The 20,037-nt window shown below is 47.7% G+C and overlaps 1 long non-coding RNA gene across 1 annotated transcript; it reads right to left on the reverse strand.

The window, feature by feature from the left end:
• Positions 1–3,663: 3,663 nt before the first annotated feature.
• On the reverse strand, positions 3,664–4,137 carry LOC140404286 (uncharacterized). Its single transcript, XR_011938488.1, has 2 exons — positions 4,080–4,137; positions 3,664–3,941 (listed from the first exon to the last, which is right to left on the reverse strand). It is a non-coding gene; the product is annotated as an uncharacterized lncRNA (long non-coding RNA).
• Between the last annotated feature and the right edge of the window lie 15,900 nt (positions 4,138–20,037).

The raw sequence follows: 20,037 nt of genomic DNA on the forward strand, positions 1-20,037 counted from the left end.
CATATGTTTATCCAATAAACCTTTAAATGCCCTCAATGTTGGCGAGTTCACTACTGTTGAAGGTAGGGCATTCCACGGCCTCACTACTCTTTGCGTAAAGAACCTACCTTTGACCTCTGTCCTATATCTATTACCCCTCAGTTTAAGGCTATGTCCCCTCGTGCCAGCCATTTCCATCCGCGGGAGAAGGCTCTCACTGTCCACCCTATCTAACCCCCTGATCATTTTGTATGCCTCTATTAAGTCTCCTCTTAACCTTCTTCTCTCCAACGAAAACAACCTCAAGTCCATCAGCCTTTCCTCATAAGATTTTCCCTCCATACCAGGCAACATCCTGGTAAATCTCCTCTGCACCCGCTCCAAAGCCTCCACATCCTTCCTATAATGCGGTGACCAGAACTGTACGCAATACTCCAAATGCGGCCGTACCAGAGTTCTGTACAGCTGCAACATGACCTCCCGACTCCGGAACTCAATCCCTCTACCAATAAACACCAACACTCCATAGGCCTTCTTCACAACCCTATCAACCTGGGTGGCAACTTTCAGGGATCTATGTACATGGACACCTAGATCCCTCTGCTCATCCACACTTTCAAGAACTTTACCATTAGCCAAATATTCCGCATTCCTGTTATTCCTTCCAAAGTGAATCACCTCACACTTCTCTACATTAAACTCCATTTGCCACCTCTCAGCCCAGCTCTGCAGCTTATCTATATCCCTCTGTAACCTGCTACATCTTTCCACACTATCGACAACACCACCGACTTTAGTATCGTCTGCAAATTTACTCACCCACCCTTCTGCGCCTTCCTCTAGGTCATTGATAAAAATGACAAACAGCAACGGCCCCAGAACAGATCCTTGTGGTACTCCACTTGTGACTGTACTCCATTCTGAACATTTCCCATCAACCACCACCCTCTGTCTTCTTTCAGCTAGCCAATTTCTGATCCACGTCTCTAAATCACCCTCAATCCCCAGCCTCCGTATTTTCTGCAATAGCCTACCGTGGGGAACCTTATCAAACGCTTTGCTGAAATCCATATACACCACATCAACTGCTCTACCCTCATCTACCTGTTCAGTCACCTTCTCAAAGAACTCAATAAGGTTTGTGAGGCATGACCTACCCTTCACAAAGCCATGCTGACTATCCCTGATCATATTATTCCTATCTAGATGATTATAAATCTTGTCCCTTATAATCCCCTCCAAGACTTTACCCACTACAGACGTGAGGCTCACCGGTCTATAGTTGCCGGGGTTGTCTCTGCTCCCATTTTTGAACAAAGAGACCACATTTGCTATCCTCCAGTCCTCTGGCACTATTCCTGTAGCCAATTATGACATAAAAATCAAAGCCAAAGGTCCAATTTGCTACAGCTCTTCAGGGGGGTTTAAACTAATTTGTCAGGGGGCTGAGAAAACGAGCCGTAGTCTAGACGCCGGTGTCGAGAGTAGCGAGGTACTGAGGAGGGTATCAAGGTCGCAGGAGTGTACCGGCAGACAGAAAGGTGGGTTGAAGTGTGTCTACTTCAATGCAAGGAGCATCCGGAATAAGGGAGGCAAACTTGGAGCGTGGATTGGTACTTGGGACTACGATGTTGTGGCCATTACGGAGACATGGTTAGAACAGGGACAGGAATGGTTGTTGGAAGTTTTGGGGTATAGATGTTTCAGTAAGAGTAGGGAAGGTGGTAAAAGAGGTGGAGGAGTAGCATTGTTAACCAAGGATAGTTTAATGGCTGCAGAAAGGCAGTTTGAAGGGGATCTGCCTGAGGTATTATGGACCGAAGTTAGAATTAGGAAAGGAGAGGTCACATTGTTAGGAGTTTTCTATAGGCCCCCAAATAGTAATAGAGATGTGGAGGAAGAAATTGCAAAACAGATTATGGATAGGTGTGGAGGTCACAGGGTGAGTTGTCATGGGTGACTTTAACTTTCCAAATATTGATTGGAACCCCTATAGGTCGAACAGTTCGGATGGGGCAGTTTTTGTACAGTGTGTGCAGGAGGGTTTCCTGACACAATATGTGGATAGGCCGACAAGAGGGGTGGCCACATTGGATTTGGTACTGGGTAATGAACCGGGCCAAGTGTTAGATTTGTTTGTGGGAGAGCACTTTGGAGATAGTGACCACAATTTGGTGTCTTTCACTATTGCAATGGAGAGGGATAGGGCCATACGGCAGGGCAAGGTTTATAATTGGGGGAGGGGTAATTATGATGCGATTAGGCAAGAATTAGGGAGCATAAGATGGGAACAGAAACTGTCAGGGAAAGGCACAAATGAAAAGTGGAGCTTGTTCAAGGAACAAATACTGCGTATCCTTGATAGGCATGTCCCTGTCAGGCAGAGAGGAAATGGCCGTGTGAGGGAACCATGGTTCACAAAAGAGGTTGAATGTCTTGTCAAGAGGAAAAAGGAAGAGTATGTAAGGATGAGAAAACAAGGTTCAGTAGGGTCGCTTGAGGGTTACAAGGTAGCAAGGAATGAGCTGAAAAAATAGCTTAGGAGAGCTAGGAGGGGGCATTGGGGGGGGGGGTCGGATCAAGGAAAACCCCAAGGCTTTTTACTCTTATGTGAGAAATAAAAGAAAGATCAGGGTGAGGGTAGGGCCGGTCAAGGACAGTAGTGGGAACTTGTCCATGGATTCATTTTGGTAGAAAAAATTTGAATGCGGATTACAGGGTCAACGGCAGGATTCTGAGGAATGTGGAGGAACAGAGAGATCTTGGGGTTCATGTCCACAGATCTCTGAAGGTTGCCACTCAAGTGGATAGAGCCGTGAAGAAGGCCTATAGTGTGTTAGCGTTTATTAACAGGGGGCTTGAGTATAAGAGCCGCGGGGTTATGCTGCAAATGTACATGACCCTGGTGAGACCACATTTGGAGTATTGTGTGCAGTTCTGTTCACCTCATTATAGGAAGGATGTGGAAGCATTGGAAAGGGTGCAAAGGAGATTCACCAGGATGCTGCCTGGTTTGCAGGATAGGTCTTATGAGGAAAGGTTGAGGGAGTAGGGCTTTTCTCTTTGGAGCGGAGGAGGATGAGAGGCGACTTAATAGTGGTTTATAAGATGACGAGGGGGATAGATAGAGTGGACGTTCAGAGACTATTTCCTCGGGTGGATGTAGCTGTTACGAGGGGGCATAACTATAAGGTTCAGGGTGGGAGATATAGGAGGGATGTCCGAGGTAGGTTCTTTACTCAGAGAGTGGTTAGGGTGTGGAATGGACTGCCTGCTGTGATAGTGGAGTCGGACACTTTAGGAACTTTCAAGCGGTTATTGGATAGGCACATGGAGCACACCAGAATGACAGGGAGTGGGATAGCTTGATCTTGGTTTCGGACAATGCTCGGCACAACATCGAGGGCCGAAGGGCCTGTTCTGTGCTGTACGGTTCTATGTTCTCTGTACCCACCTTGGCCCCTGGTTCTGCATAGTGACACCACCGTATGGGTGCTCCCACCCCCGCAACCCACACTCTGGGTAGTCCACAGTAGCCCCTACCAGGGTGCTGGGCGGGATTGCGGAGCGGTACGAACTAGCTGAATTGCGGTCCCTGGGCCAAGCACACCCCCAACATCCCCTGCAGCCAACCCAGACCAGTCCACCCCTCACTCCCTTCAGACAGAGCACTGAGGCAGGTAGTAACATTGTGCACGGGTGTTTAATGTCAAAACATACAGATTTGTGCCCTAGTCTCTATCGCTAAACTGTTCCCTGCACCCGTGCCAACTTAACTGGTGTCTAATTTTCTGGCCGTACGGGCCCTAACACTATGCTTAGGTGGACCCCCAGACGGTATATCAGGAATGGAAGCACACTGCTGTCGGGGAACTCCACGAATTCTGCCCCGGCATCAACACTTAGTCTCAGGAACGGAGAATCTGGCCGCTTGTCTTTAGCTCCTGTGAGTCCTGGAGATTCTGTGAAAGGAGAAAAAGACACATTTAAGTATACGATTCTCGTTCCTCACACAAGCTGCTGCACAGTAAGACCTGCTCAGTTTAAAAATGCCGAATCTAACACCGTCTGTATCGGATGTTATTTGCCAGTTTTCGCACCTTGTAAACATAGGAGCTCAACTATGTGCGACATCTCTCCTGTCGCCTTCAAGGCTTCCAGTTAATTTCAGCTCCTCAGTGATTGTCGTTCCTGTTCTGTGGGACACAGCCATGTAAACGCAGATTCTTCTAAAAGGGGAAGGGAAGTGGGCAGGCCGATGGCTCAGTGGACGGACGACCATTGGCTGAGGACATCCTGGGTGATCGAGGGAGAACGTATCAAATGGTGGCACAGCGGCTAGCACTGCTGCTTCACAGTGCCAGGGTTCAATTCCGGCCTCGGGTCGCTGTCTGTGCGGCGTCTGCACGTTCTCCCCGTGTCGGCGTGGGTTTCTTCCGGGTGCTCCGGTTTCCTCCTACAAACCCCCCCCAAAAATGTGCACGTTAGGTGGATTGGACACGCTAAATGACCCCAGAGTGGATAAAGATGTGCAGGTTAGGCAGTGGAGAAAGGAGGTGGGGAGTGGGCCTAGGGAGTGTGCTCAGAGAGTGGGCTAGAATCGATTGGCCGAATAGCCTCCTTCTGCACTGTAGGGATTCCATGGATTACATCCAGTTTCTCATTCCACCCTCCCAGTTCCTCTTGCCAGGCCACTCCTCATCTTTAACATCGTCCTGTTGTGGTGAAGAGGTCACACACTCAGTGTTAACTTGTTTGCTTCCCACACTGACCTTCCAAATGCGCCCATTTTCTGTTCCACTTTGAACCTCTTCAGTAAATGGGGGCTGCCTTTCTTTTCCCTGTTGCGTCCTCGTGCCACTGTTCAATTGTACCATTGCTGTCTTTCTCCATTACGTCACGATCGCACTGCCCTGCCGTCCCGTTAGACTCAATATCTCCTTTGTACAATTGCTCTATCTTCTAGAGCTCCTTTGCCAGACACTGCTCCGTTGACGACTACTCTGCAGCTAGAACCATGAATTAAATCCATTATGGTTAAGTTGGGGAAGGCCCCCAAGGCTTGATTAGCGGCCCGCGGATGGAGCACCTGGTGGCACTGGGTTAACATCAGGGTATGGGAGGAACATACAGCACAGAAGGAGGCCATTCGACCCACCGTACCTGTACCGGCTCTCCAAATCAGCAATGTCCTTAGTACCATTTTTCCAATTCTGAATGAAGAACAAAGAAAAGTGCAGCACAGGGACAGGCCCTTCGGCCCTCCAAGCCTGCGCCAACCATGCTGCCCATCTAACCTCAAACCTTCCACATTTCCGGGGTCCACATCCCTCTATTCTCATATCCCCGTTCTATTCATGTATTTGTCAAGACACCCCTTAAATGTCACAATCGTCGCTGCTTCCACCACCTCCTCCAGGCACCTGCTGCCCTCTGTGTAAAAAACCTTCCCTCGTACATCTCCTCTAAACTTTGCCCCTCGCACCTTAAACCTATGTCCCCTAGCAATGGACTCTTCCACGCTGGGAAAAGGTTTCTGACTATCCACTCTGTCTATGCCACTCATAATCTTGTAGACCTCTATCAGGTCGCCCCTCAACCTCTGTCGTTCCAGTGAGAACAAACTATGTTTATCCAACCTCTCCTCATAGCTAATGCCCTCCATACCAGGCAACATCCTGGTAAACATCCTGGGGAGGCAGTGGCGTAGTGGTACTGTCACTGGACGAGTAAGCCAGAGAGCCAGAGTACTGCGCTGGCGAACCGGGTTCGAATCCCACCACTGCAGATGGTGAAAGTTTAATTCAATAAAGATCTGGAAATGAAATTCTAAAGGTGACCATAAAACCATTGTCAATTGTTGTAAAAACCCACCTGGTTCACTAATGTCCTTTCGGGAAAGAAATCTGCCGTCCTTACCTGGTCTGGCCTACATGTGACTCCAGACCCACAACAATGTGATCGTTTAGTGGGCAGCACGGGAGCATAGTCGTTAGCACAATTGCTTCACAGCTCCAGGGTTCCAGGTTCGATTCCGGCTTGGGTCACTGTCTGTGCGGAGTCTGCACATCCTCCCCGTGTGGGCGTGGGTTTCCTCCGGGTGCTCCGGTTTCCTCCCACAGTCCAAAGGTGTGCAGGTTAGGTGGATTGGCCATGCTAAAAAAAATTGCCCTTAGTGTCCAAAATTGCCCTTAGTGTTGGGTGGGGTTACTGGGCTATGGGGATGGGGTGGAGGTGTGGACCTTTGGTAGGGTGCTCCTTCCAAGAGCCGGTGCAGACTTGATGGGCCGAATGGCCTCCTTATGCACTGTAAATTCTATGGTAAACCTCTTCTGAACCCTCTCCACATCCTTCTGGTAGTGTGGCGACCAGAATTGAACACTATATTCCAAGTGTGGCCTAACTAAGGTTCTATACAGCTGCAACATGACTTGCCAATTTTTATACTCAATGTTCCGGCCTGCCTTCTTGACTACCTTCTCCACCTGTGTTGTCCCTTTCAGTGACCTGTGGACCTGTACACCTAGATCCCTCTGCCTGTCAATACTCTTAAGGGTTCTGCCATTTACTGTATATTTCCTACCTGTATTAGATCTTACAAATTGCATTACCCCACATTTGTCCGGGTTAAATTCCATCTTCCATCTCTCCGCCCAAGTCTCCAACCGACCTATATCCTGCTGTATCCTCTGACAGTCCTCATCACTATCCCGAATTCCACCAACCTTTGTGTCGTCCGCAAACTTACTTATCGGCCGAGTTACATTTTCTGCTGCATATTCTTCGTTTGGAGTTAGCTGTGTACAGAAATGCAGCACCTCAGGCAGAGCAGGGCTCCCTCAGTACCGCACTGGAGTGTCAGCTTCAACTTCTTTCTCGTTCTGAAGCCCTGGAGTGGGAGTTGAACCGGAAACCTTGTGATTTGGAGTGGAGTGTGCTACCGACTGAGCCACGGCTGTCACCATTTCCTCCAGAAGTGGGTGTGTGGCATCCAGGCGTTTAACGGTATGGAATGGAGGGGTGAGATGGGGGGGTGGGGGGGGGGGGGGGGTGAGGAGGTTCTCTTGTGGGTCTGTGTTTATAACAGTTAATCAGAATTGGGGGGGGGGGGGGGGTTTGTGTGCAGGAAAATGCCCCCGGAAGGACCCCAGAATATATTTGATGGCCCTCTAACTCTGAACCACAAGGGAGGGGAAAGGTTATCGGGGGTCGGCAGGAGTGGTGAGGGTGAGGTTACAATCAGATCAGCTGTGATCTTATTGAATGGGCTAGCAGGCTCGTGGGGCTGAGTGGCCTCCTCCTGCTCCTAATTCGTATGTTTGTGTATACGGGACGTATTAATGCAAGTCTGTTTTTCTTTACTTTGCTGAGATCAGAGCAGGAACCTAAACCCGAATCTCCTCCATTAATTGTTGTGGTAATATTCTCAGTTGAAGGTCAGTAATGTTGAAGATTATACAGATTAATGTTGAAGATTAATGTTGAAGATTATACAGATCACTGCAGTGTCCCGCAGACCACTAAGAGCTTACAGATCGTTGCAAAGCTCAGCTTAAAGAGTCTCAATGTGGTAAAATGTAGCGAGGACTCTGCTGGAGTTTTTCCCAGCAAATCATTTTGGAAATATTTTGGGCATGCCTATTGAATACATTCGGAGCACAGAGCACCAGTCCACAGGACATCCCATTGAACGTGTGCTGCTGCCTCTCATCATTCTAAGTACCGTTACCTCAGCTAAGTTATGAAACTTCATTCTCTTATCATATCAAAATAGTTCCACCACCAAAATCTGACAGGGTGGGGATTGTCCGGTCCTCTATCGGGAACAGAAAATCCCAATGGCCGGAGAATTCCAGCTCAGCCATATCAGGATGGCACAGTGGCTAGCACTGCTGACTCACAGCGCCGGGGACCTGGGTTCAATTCTGGCCTTGGGTGACTGTGCGGAGTCTGCATGTTCTCCCTGTGTCTGCGTGGGTTTCCTCCGGGTGCTCCGGTTTCCTCCCACAGCCCAAAGATTTGCAGGTTAGATGGATTGGCCGTGGTAAATTACCCCTTATTGTCCAAAGGTTGGGTGGAATTACAGGGAGAGGGTGGAGGAGCAGGCCTAGGTAGGGTGCTCTTTCGAAGGGTCGTTGCAGACTCGATGGGCTGAATGGCCTCCTTCTGCAGTGTAAGGATTCGATATCACCGCAACACAAGACATGGAATTTCCAAACCTTCTTTCAAAGAGGAAGAAAATTAAACATTGATGTTCCTGTATCTGATCGACAAATGCAAAATCAATTAGATCGACTCAATTTTCGGCACTCGTGTTAGAATCAGACAACTTGGTGGTTGGTGGAAAGAAAGACAGATTTACTTTACAGTGCAGTGTTTTTGAAGTGTTGCCATTGTTGTGCTGTAAGAAATACCATAGAAAATCCCCAACGTGCTGGTGACGAGCTCAGTCTTCACAATAAATATTGGCCAGAGAGATTTCCCTTCTTTCAAAATAGCAACAAGGGATCTTTCCCATTCACCTGAGAGTGCGGATGGCGTCTTGATTTAACTTCTAATCTGAAAGGCGCCTCCTTCGACAGTGCAGCACTCCCTCAATCCAGATTTTGGGTGGGGCTTTCCAGTCCGCCTGCACTGAGGCCGGGAATGCCCGCCTGAGGTCGGCGGACCTTCCAATGGTCTGTCGAATTGTCCAGCCCGTCCGCAACGATTCCTGAGGTGGGTGGGGTTGCAAAATCTATCCACTGGTTTTAATTGTCTGGAGTGTAATTGAGTCCATAACTTCCTATTGAGGGGTGAGTGTGTTACCCACATGGCTGACATACTAATTGGCAATTGGCATCCCAAACTAGAAGGTAAAGCCCTGTGACTAAACCAACAAAACAAACTCGAAAGCCAGGATTGCTGTTTTCCATTTGGCAGGAAGCCGGCGATACAATTACCCACCTTCAGAAATTGTGGCTTCCCAGATCCTTCAGCGGGAATAATTTCCTGACTTCCATCTTCCCAAGGGGAGGCAATGGCGTAGTCTTACTGTCCGGAGACCTGGGATCAAATCCCACCGAGGCAGATGGGGAAATTTGAATTCAGTAAATATTTGAAATTAGTTGTCCAATTAAACCGTGGCCAATTGATGTAAAAAGCCATCTGGCTCACAGGAAATCTGCCATCCTTACCTGGGCCTGCATGTGAGCCCAGTCAGCGTTGCCCATAATGCAATGGGGGAAACAATTATTAACAATTCAAGAAATAACTATTTCCCAAGGATCCCTTGTTAAAGGCAAGTTACACAGTTAAGATTTTTGTAGGAGGCAAATGTCATTATTTTGAGGTTTGAATGAACGTATCATGTGAACATCACCCAAGAATCAGAGGTTAAGGAAAAGGAGTGACATTACTGTGAAAATCCCCTAGTTGCCACATTCCGGCGACTGTTCGGGAAGGCTGGTACGGGAATTGAACCGTGCTGTTGGCCTGCCTGATCTGCTTTAAAAGCCAGCTATTTAGCCCTGTGCTAAACCAGCCCCCGATGGGCATTTGTGCGACTGAACAAGGATGATTCTTTTTTTTCTTTTCTTTTTTATAAATTTTTGCACCCAATTCTCCAATTATGAGGCAAGTTTTGTTACACAGAGGGTAGTGGGTGCCTGGAACTCGCTGCTGGAGGAGGTGGTGGAAGCAGGGACGATAGTGACATTTAAGGGGCATCTTGACAAAGACATGAATAGGATGGTAATAGAGGGATACGGACCCAGGAAGTGTAGAAGATTGTAGTTTAGTCGGGCAGCATGGTCGGCACGGGCTTGGAGGGCCGAAGGGCCTGTTCCTGTGCTGTACATTTCTTTGTTCTTTGTTCTTTGACATTGGGTTCATTGAAGGAGCATCCAATTAGCCCCAGTCCCCTGCATTGCCCCACGGCCCTACAAAGTTTTCCTTTTCAAATTTAAATTGAATTCCCAACAGACTTAAACTTATTAATTGTCATGTTCTGCTGTAGCATTAATGGTCAGCTGTTTCAATGACCTTCCTTCTGTAAGGTCAGAAGTGGGGATGTTTGCGGATGACTCTATAATGTTCAGCACCTTATTCACGACTCCTCAGATAATGAAGCAGTCCGTGTCCACATGCAGCAAAACCTGGACAATATCCAGGCTTGGGCTGACAAGTGGCAAGTTACTTTCGTGCCACTCAAGTGCCAGGCAGTGCCCATCTCCGACATGAGAGGATCTAACCATCGCCCCTTGGCATTCAATGGCATTACCATCGCTGAATCTCCCACAATTAACATCCTAGGGGTTACCATTGATCAGAAACCGAACTGGACTAGCCAGATTAATATTGGGGTTACCAAAGCAGGTCAAAGGCTAGGGGTCCTAAGGCGAGTAACTCAACCCCTGACCCCTAAGCCTCAGTCTCGAGGGGGCACAAGTTCAAGGTGAGGGGCACCAGGTTTAGGGGGGATTTGAGGAAAAACATTAAAAAAAAAAAAATGTTACAATTTTTGTTTCCCCAATTAAGGGGCAATTTAGCGTGGCCAATCCACCTAACCAGCACATCGCTTGGTTTGTGGGGGTGAGACTCAGGCAGACACGGGGAGAATGTGCAAACTCCACACGGACAGTGACCCAGGGATTGTAACGCGGGTCCTCGGCGCAGTGGCGAACCACTGCACCACCGTGCTGCCCAAACATTTTTGCCCAGAGGGTGGAGACGGTCTGGGACGCGCTGCCTGGGAGGGTGGCAGAGGCAGGTTGCCTCACATCCTTTGTAAAGTAGCTGGATGAGCACTTGGCACGTCACAACATTCGTGGCTATGGGCCAAGTGCTGGCCAATGGGATTAGGACTGGCAGGTCAGGTGTATTTCATGCACTGGCGCAGACCCGATAGGCAGAAGGGCCTCCTCTGCACCGTATTATTCTGTGATTCTGATTCTGAGCGCAGCTCCAACAACACTCAAGAAGCTCGGCACCATCCAGGTCAAAGCAGCCCGCATGATTGCTCCCCCTTCCACAAACATTCCAACCCTCCACACCGACGCACAGTGGCAGCCGTGTGTACCATCTACAAGATGCACCGCAGGAACTCACCAAGGTTCCTTAGGCAGCACCTTCCAAACCCATAACCACTACCATCTAGAAGGACAAGAGCAGCAGGTATCTGGGAACGCCACCACCTGGAGGTTCCCCTCCAAGTCACTCACCATCCCGACTTGGAAATATATCGGCCGCTCCTTCACTGTCGCTGGGACAACTCCTGGAACTCCCTCCCTAACAGCACTGTGGGTGTACCTACACCTCAAGGACTGCAGCGGCTCAAGAAGGCAGCTCACCACCACCTTCTGAAGGGCAACTAGGGATGGGCAATAAATGCCGGCCTAACCAGCGACACCCACATCCCGTCAATGAATTTTAAAAAAGAATTATCTTGCTCTATGAGGAAGATATCAATGAAAGCCCTCCTTAACAATAACATTTGAATCTAAGTTTAGTCTGTGTATTTGTTGATTGGAGCAGTCGATGGTTACACTATTTCTGATGTGCACATTCCCAACATTCTGGCTGAGCAAGCATCTAATGACAGAAAGGCATTTATTCCAGGAAATAAATAGTCACGTTGTTAGTTGATCTCTGATCAGTGTTTGTGGTTTCTGAAGCAGAATACACACAGTTCTTCGTCTCTGTCCCAGGAAGTTCAGACGATACACAGCAGGTAGATAGCCTTCAATTCTGAGCCGAGACCCTTGACCTGAACAGGGCTGTATCCAAGCCTCAGTTTCTATGCAGCTGGCTCAGGTTTTCATCTGGAATGGTGTACCACTTGCTTTCAATAGCTGAACAACTTATATCAGTCCCTGCAGGAGTTTCTGCTCTGTGGCCATTTCTTCCCCCCTCTCAGCCATCCCTCCACTCTCATTCTGGTCCTCCGCTTTCACGACACTGGCAAGGAACCCTGCAAAATATTTGGATTGTCGGGCATAAGAGCTGGAGTTGGCCATTCGGCCCTTCAAACCTGCTTCCCCATTCGAGAAGATCACGGCCTATCTGGTTGAGCTCTAACCTCAACTTTCCTGTCTGTTCCTGCATCACTGAATCACTGCCATTTAGGTAACACCCATTTCACAGCCAACGGATGTCCCAGCGCGCTTCATGGTCAGTGAAATGTTTCTTTTAAATCGCAGGAAAATGTGGCAGCCAATTGGAGCACAACAAGCAGAAACATCTCGGAGGAGATGATCAAATACTTCAGTGACGTTAAAAGCAAAGGACTGCAGATGCTGGAATCCGAAACGAAAACAGAAAATGCTGGACAAGGGAGCTAAACGTTTCGAGTCCGGGGTGACTTTGACAAAGAGTCATCCAGACTCAAAACCTTCTCCGTTCTCTCTCCACAGAGGATGTCAGACCTGCTGAGATTGTCCAGCATCTTCTCTGTTTTTGTTACTTAAGGAATGTTGTTGGATGGGAGGCAGCACAGTGGTTAGCACTGCTGCCTCACGGCGCCGGAGTCCCGGGTTCGATCCCGGCTCTGGGTCACTGTCTGTGTGGAGTTTGCACATTCTCCCCGTGTTTGCATGGGTTTCGCCCCCACAACCCAAAGATGTGCAGGCTAGGTGGATTGGCCACGCTAAATTGCCCCTTAATTGGAAAAAATTAATTGGGTACTCTAAAAAAAATTTTAAAGTTAGACGGGGACACCAGGAGAGATTCTCTGCACCTGTTCGGCATGGCGACACAAGATTTTTAAATTGAGCTGAAAGGGTTTTCATTGACTGTCATTGATGCTGTTGAATCCATTTAAGAGTGAAATCGGGAAGCGTTCCTTCACACAAAGGGGGAAGGTGCGATCAGGGTATTGAACTTGATCATCAGCCATGATCAGAATGAAGGGCGGAGCAGGCTCGAAGGGCCGAATGGCCTCCTCCTGCTTCTATTTTCTATTCTGTTAAAAGGGAAGAGGAAATCTGAAAGTTTCAAAATAACTCTGAATGCTAGGTTAATTGAAAATTTCGAGATTGAAATCAATAAAGTGTTTGTTACTATATCAAGAGATATGAAGCAAAGATGTGTAAATGGAGTTTAGGTACAATAATAATCTTTATTAGTGTCACAGGTAGGCTACATTAACACTGCAATGAAGTTACTGTGAAAATTCCCCAGTCACCACATTCCGGCGCCTGTTTGGGTATATCATTATATATCAGGCTAATTCTGGTCGCCACACTACCAGAAGGATGTGGAGGCTTTAGAAAGGGTGCAGAAGAGATTTACCAGAATGTTGCCTGGTATGGAGGGCATTAGCTATGAGGAGCGATTGAATAAACTCGGTTTGTTCTCACTGGAACGAAGGAGGTTGAGGGGAGACCTGATAGAGGTATACAAAATTATGAGGGGCATAGACAGAGTGGATAGTCAGAGGCTTTTCCCCAGGGTAGAGGGGTCAATTACTAGGTGGCATAGGTTTAAGGTGCGAGGGGCAAGGTTTAGAGTAGATGTACGAGGCAAGTTTTTTACGCAGAGGGTAGTGGGTGCCTGGAACTCGCTACCAGAGGAGGTAGTGGAAGCAGGGACGATAGGGACATTTAAGGGGCATCTTGACAAATATATGAATAGGATGGGAATAGAAGGATACGGACCCAGGAAGTGTAGAAAATTGTAGTTTAGTCGGGCAGCATGGTCGGCACGGGCTTGGAGGGCCGAAGGGCCTGTTCCTGTGCTGTACATTTCTTTGTTCTTTGTTTGTTCTTTGTCATTGAGACAGTGGATTCAATATCTAGATTCTCATTGATGTGTGTCTCCGTGGCTCCATCTGTGCAATTTCTTCCAGCCCTACACTGATGCGACCATCAATTCACGTGAGACAGAGAGTTGAAGTGAACAGTGGCTTTAATCGACTAGAACAGTGCCTGCCTGGGACTGCTCTGCTAGTGAAGGCCGCCTACAGGGCAGCTACTCTTTATACCACCCCTCAAGGGGGCGGAGCCAGGGGCGGAGCCCATAAGGGCACCAACATGATACATTCCGTGTAGTACAGTACAATGGTCCATAGGTGGAGCCCACATGGGCAACAGCGTCATACAATATGATACAGTGGTGAATGGTTGGTGCAACATGTTCACCACATACACCCATGACCCAACTATCTTCTTCCTCTGACCTTATACGTCCTTTCCTTGTTTGATGAACAACTTCCATTCACCCAGCTCCGACCCTTAGCAACGTGTGCACTGAGCCTCTTTAGCTTGTCACTTCAGCCACTATCCACACCCCCCCCCTCCCCACGCCCCAGCTTCAAAGGCCACCTTCCCACCCAAGTTCTCAAAAACTCTCCCGATCCTTCCACTGCCCTTCGATCTGTGCTGTCACGTGTAAAGTGTTTTGAGCTGTTTTGTTACCTGAAGGGCAAATGCAGGTGGCTGCGCCTCAGTAGGCCGAAAAGCCTACTCCTAATCCTACTTCTTATGTCCCTATAGCAACCAATTTCATCGGGTTAGTGGTGATGTTTTCCAGAAACTGATAGAGTTAAATCACTGAAAAATAGAAGTAATCAATGGAAACAAATGTTATTTCAGTGTTGCATCTCTCCTTGTGAATTTATTTAAATGAATACATTTTAGTGTTATTTACTGGGAAGACAGTTGAGGCTGAATACCAAACAGGAGACTTGCTGTTAACATGAGGATTATCCTGCTGAATGACTAATGGGAAGGTTGCTAATGGTTTATATGAATAACGTTGTAAGTGTGGTGTCAAGATGCCACTTTCGTCACTGCATATCACAGAAGGGAACAACGATTCACACCTTCAAATGTGGAGAATTGCCCAGCTTGCTGAGTCAGGCAAGTTTATTTTAGCATCAGATGATGATCTAAATGGGACGTCAGTTATCTTTTCTCTCACCGTCAGTTGGGCGTCCAGGTCAATGTTGCCCAGATTACACTGGGTTAAAATTTCCCCCCCCCCCACAAAGTGCCCACACGGAGGAGGCCGGTAGGCAAACGATTCCAGTTACTCCCTCGCGCTCACTCTCCGCAACCAAATCGAAGCGAAGGTTTTTGCAAAAGCCCAGGACCAGGAGCAAGTTGTCTTCACAATGGCAGCATGACATAAGCCCGGAAAGACCCAGCAAGACCTGGCGCTGACTTTATTACGGCTTATTGACAAACCGGGTTCCTCCTCCACCTCTTCCTCACCGCGAGCGACTATCGAGACAAAATCATTTACAGCAGCTGATACTTCAGCAGCGAATGAGTTTGGTTTGATCGTCAGCATCAGGAAGTCAAGTGTCACGGTCCACGGTGTTCCCGTCTATCAGCATTGACAATGTGACACTGGAGGTTGTTGATGCCTTCTGTTATGTTTTTCAGGCGGTTTACTTTTACCCATAGTATAGACAAAGGATAACCAGGTTGCCACACCATAGGTTATTCAACCAGTTGTCCGAGTTTATTGCAGGGGTGCTGGTTGCTCACAATCTAAAATGGAGGAGAGAGAAAATCACCGAGGTGCCTCTGATGATGGCACCATGTAATCATGTGATGTGCAGAAGGTCATTGGTTACAATACATGACATTCCTCTCCCTTTACTCCTGTTGTGCGACAACAAAGATTAACTTAAACGTTTACTCATGATGAACAGTGACTATTTAACCAAGTACTATTATCGCACATTTACATATATGTGTATATATACATCAGTATGAGAGTCGTTTCGCTGGACATCGGATCCGCTAAGGCAGTCTCCACCTTCTGTCCCACACTTGACTCAGGCACATCATCTATTAAAGATGGTTCTTCCTCCGCTTCTCCGGGTGCTGCTGGCGACGGTTTGGGTTGTCGAAAGGGCAGTGTTTCGCTAGGAATTGAGAAACTTGTTTAATCGCTTAGCTAACGGTCCTTTGTCATTTGATGTTTCGATGGCATTCTTCAGTGACAGCACCAAACCACTCCCCCAATCCATTTGTGGAAGGGTGATAAGGCACAGTTTTGATATACTGCTGCTATTGGTTCGAAGGTAGTCCACTCATTCCTTTGGTGAGAACTGAGGCCCGTTATCACTAACTAAGTATTCCAGTTTGTCAAACCGCACAAATACTTTGTCCAGACATTCAATTGTGTTTTCCAAAACGGTCAACTTCATTCTCATGATTTCCCACTTGGAATGCGCAGGGGTGCTTGTATGTTGAGAGATATTCTTTCCTCGGCATTCATCTTGTTTAGTTTGGCACCAGCCCCAATTTGGGAAGCTCCTTTTGCTGCCAACCCCATTGACGTTGCTACTTTAGCAGCAGGTTTGAGTGTTAGAATTCATAGAATTCATAGAATTTACAGTGCAGAAGAAGGCCATTCGGCCCATCGAGTCAACACCCAAGGTCAACACCCCCACCCTATCCCCATAACCCAGAGAGCTTTCTGTCAGCAATAGTCACTGCATTGCCTCATTTCACAATGCGCACGCAAGTCAGTCTCGCAGTGCGTCCTCAAGAGTCGATCCAAACTCACAATTCTTTGCTAGTTTCTATAGCACTGCTGCAAATGTTGGAATACATTTCACCCTCTTCTTGAGCAGGTCGATGATTAATGGTTTGGGAGAGAAGTGTTCTTTAAGGTTGTAGTGCACAAAGACTCCGTGAGACGAATAGAGTGAAGTCGATGAGGCTTTATTAAGCGTGTCTGTTCCCCCGCAGCTCGATAGTAGAATGGCCTGCGGGGGAGGACTCCGGCTTCTTATACTCCGCCTTCAGGGCGGAGCTAGAGGTCAACGGCCAACCAGGACCCGGGATCTGTCAGCCAATGACATTAGGGCTTCCAGTCTCACATGACCCCCAATACATACTACCACAAAGGGTCTTCATTAATTCCTCATAAGTTATTGTACAAGGCTTTTCAGGCTGGACAAGGCTTTGTAATAGGCTGAAGTTTTCATAGGAACTCCTCGATTCCACATTCTCATTGACTGGTTCCATAGCACCACCTTTTCCTGCCAATGCAGTTACCGGTTCTTAACCTTTCCTCATTAATGAAGTGGTTGAAGATGATTGGGTCCAGGACAGTACCCTGAGGAACACCTGAAACAATATCCTGGGACTGAGATAGCTGACTTTGAACAATCACAGCCATTTTCCTTTATTCCAGGTGTGACGCCGACCAGTGGAGATATCCCCCCCCCCCCCCCCCCCCCCCCCCCCGGTTCCCATCGACTCCAGTTTTGCTAGGACACCTTGATGTCACACGCAGTAAAATTCTGCCTTAACATCAAGGACAGCCACTCTCACTTCACCTCTGGAGCTCAGCTCTTTTGTCCATGTTTGAAACAAGGCTTTTATGAGGTCAGGAGCTGAGTGGCCCTGGCCGAATCCAAACTGAGCGTCAGGGAGAAGGTTAGTGATGTGCAAGTTACTTAATCCATGTTAGTCAAGATTTCGATGTATAGCAAGTTTACTCATGCTCTTTTCCTGCCTCACCACTTTTCCTCATACCTCTAAATTTGAATGCTGGTAGGGAGCCACATTATTTCCCATTTTTTATGACGAGGTTTGATAGGGGAATGAAGGGTGAAAGAATGAAAGGCGATGCTGATGGGGGAGAGAGTTAGATGGAAAGAGGGTTACCTGGAACACTAACACCTGTTGGGTTTCAGTGGTTCGTGTCTTTGCTGTAAATCCTCTGAATCAGCGCCTTGTACATTCACAACATCAATGATAAGGTTTTGAGTGCAGAGCAAAGGAAACCTCACTCTCCCTCCATTTTCCATAGCTGGAATTACTCACAGACTCATTGATGACCTAATTAGCTGCTGAGGTCGCCGTGCCGGTGTCCATTTTGTTGTGTCTGATTTTTGAGCCCCTGGGGAAGTCAAGTTTACAGAAAAGGTAGAGAGCGAAAGTGAGAGCACCTGTAGCGTGGTTACAAAATACCAGCAAAGAGATGGACTGAAACTGATTTTCCGGCCTATCAGCTGAAACTATCGTTGCTCCTTTATTTTTTTATCCCAATTTTCACACTTTTTCCCTTTGGAGTAGGTCAGCAAGTCTCAGAATCTCAGCTGAAATCACAGAGTCGAATGTCCCTCAGGTGTGAGCTTTCAAACTGATGGGACATCAAAACTAAACAAGCTCAGTTTGACCGGGTATTGGCGGATGCATTTAGGCCCCTGAAGAGTTTTATTTGAATTCTATCCTGGGATCTGGCATTGTTGGCAAGGCCAATATTCATCTCTTCTCTTCTCTTCCCACACCCAGTGGGGGACACTAAGGTGGACTTTTGTCTGTTTCCAAAGCAAATGATTCCCGGAACAGGTCGCTGGTCTGTCACCAGGGGCTTATAGCTTGAGGGGCACCACTTGTTCTTCTAAACCTGAGAGTATAGGCCTTAACTGCTCAATCCCTCTTCCTAAAACAGACAAGTTATCTGTGGAATCAATCTAGTGAACCTCCTCTGGACTGCTTCTAATGCAACTACATCTTTCCTCAAAGAAGGAGACCAAAGCTGTACCCAGGTGCGGTCTCACCATTGCCTTGTACAGTCACAGCAACACTTCTCTACTTGTATACTCGATTCTTTTAGCTATAAATGCCAAAATTCCATTTTCCTTCCTCATTCCCTGCTGTACCTGCAGACTGGTTTCTGCGATTCATGCATGAGGACACCCAGGTTCTTCTGCAATGAAGCACTCTGGGGTTCCTCTTCATTTAGATAGTAACTTGCCTTTCCATTTCCCCTGCCAGCGACACTCCGATCCTATGAAAGAATTAGAAGTAAAATGGACACGATTCCAGAAATCACGGGGGAAATCCTGCCCTGGGGCAAATGTGTGAAACTGTGACAAAGCTCCTACCCCCGTGGGGTGTAAGTGTGGTCAGACCTCTCCATGTGTTTTCCCTGATCTTTGGAGACTCTGGGGGGGGGGGGGGGGAATTGGGGGGAATGGGGGGAATGGGGGGCAATGGGGGGAATCCCACCCGTTTCGCTTCGAGTCCCTATGACTCATTTTCCGAGCTAAAGAAATGCAAATGTCTTTGTTATTGCGATAGTCATTGGCACAGATTCTTTTGTAAAATTCACCTGTTTGGATTTCTCTGACTGATAACGTGACATCTGCCTCATCGCAGGATTATATCCAAGTTTCGATTCCGAGCATGTAACAATGATTTTAAAAATTGATTGTAAAATTCAATCTGGTCCTTTGACAGGTTATTTTCCCCAAGATAATCTTTCCATCTCGATCTCCGTTTCTGTGTTAATTGAGCTAGATATTCGCAATGCTCTGACAGTGTGTCAGCGGAATAATAATTTGTATTCCTGTGATCACAAGGTTGACATAACTGAAGCTGTAGAGAGAGAGAGAGAGAGAGAGCAGAATCCCATCGTTGGAAATGCAAACTCCTTCTTTCTATTCTGTACACGGGGCTGAGGTATCAATGGCAAGTCGAAGACCGGTTTAGCTCAGTTGGCTAGACAGCTGGTTCACAATGCTCTGGCGGAGGGCAAACGAAAGAGGTATTGCATAGGATGCCGATTAACTAAGAATTTAAAGGGGCAGCACGGCGGCGCAGTGGTTAGCACTGCTGCCTCACGGCACCGAGGGCCCAGGTTCAATCCCGGCTCTGGGTCACTGTCCATGTGGAGTTTGCACATTCTCCCCGTGTTTGCGTGGGTTTCACTCCCACAACCCAAAGATGCGCAGGCTAGGTGGATTGGCCACGCTTAATTTCCCCTTAATTGGAAAAAAAAGAATTGGGTACTCTAAATTTATTTTTAAAAAATAGTTACCCAGCAGTTAAAAATGGTTTTAATCCTTCCAGATTCCCTTGAGTAACCTCGATTTCGAGAGCAGGAACCTTCTGATGTCCCCAACTTTCAATCAAAGTTTTACGGGGTTCCAGATGCAGAGGAATTTCCCAATGGAAGTTGAACCATCCTGGGCTATTCCCACAGAGTCCTTACATGGAGATTCCGAGGGGGCCCTCAGCACACCCTCTCCGGTGCCACCAGGCCATTACCCCATTACCTAGTGCAAAGATGTGCAGGCTAAGTGGATTGGCCATGATCAACGTGCGA

The sequence above is a fragment of the Scyliorhinus torazame genome, chromosome 30, assembly GCF_047496885.1.
Source record: "Scyliorhinus torazame isolate Kashiwa2021f chromosome 30, sScyTor2.1, whole genome shotgun sequence".
Classification (NCBI taxonomy): domain Eukaryota; kingdom Metazoa; phylum Chordata; class Chondrichthyes; order Carcharhiniformes; family Scyliorhinidae; genus Scyliorhinus; species Scyliorhinus torazame.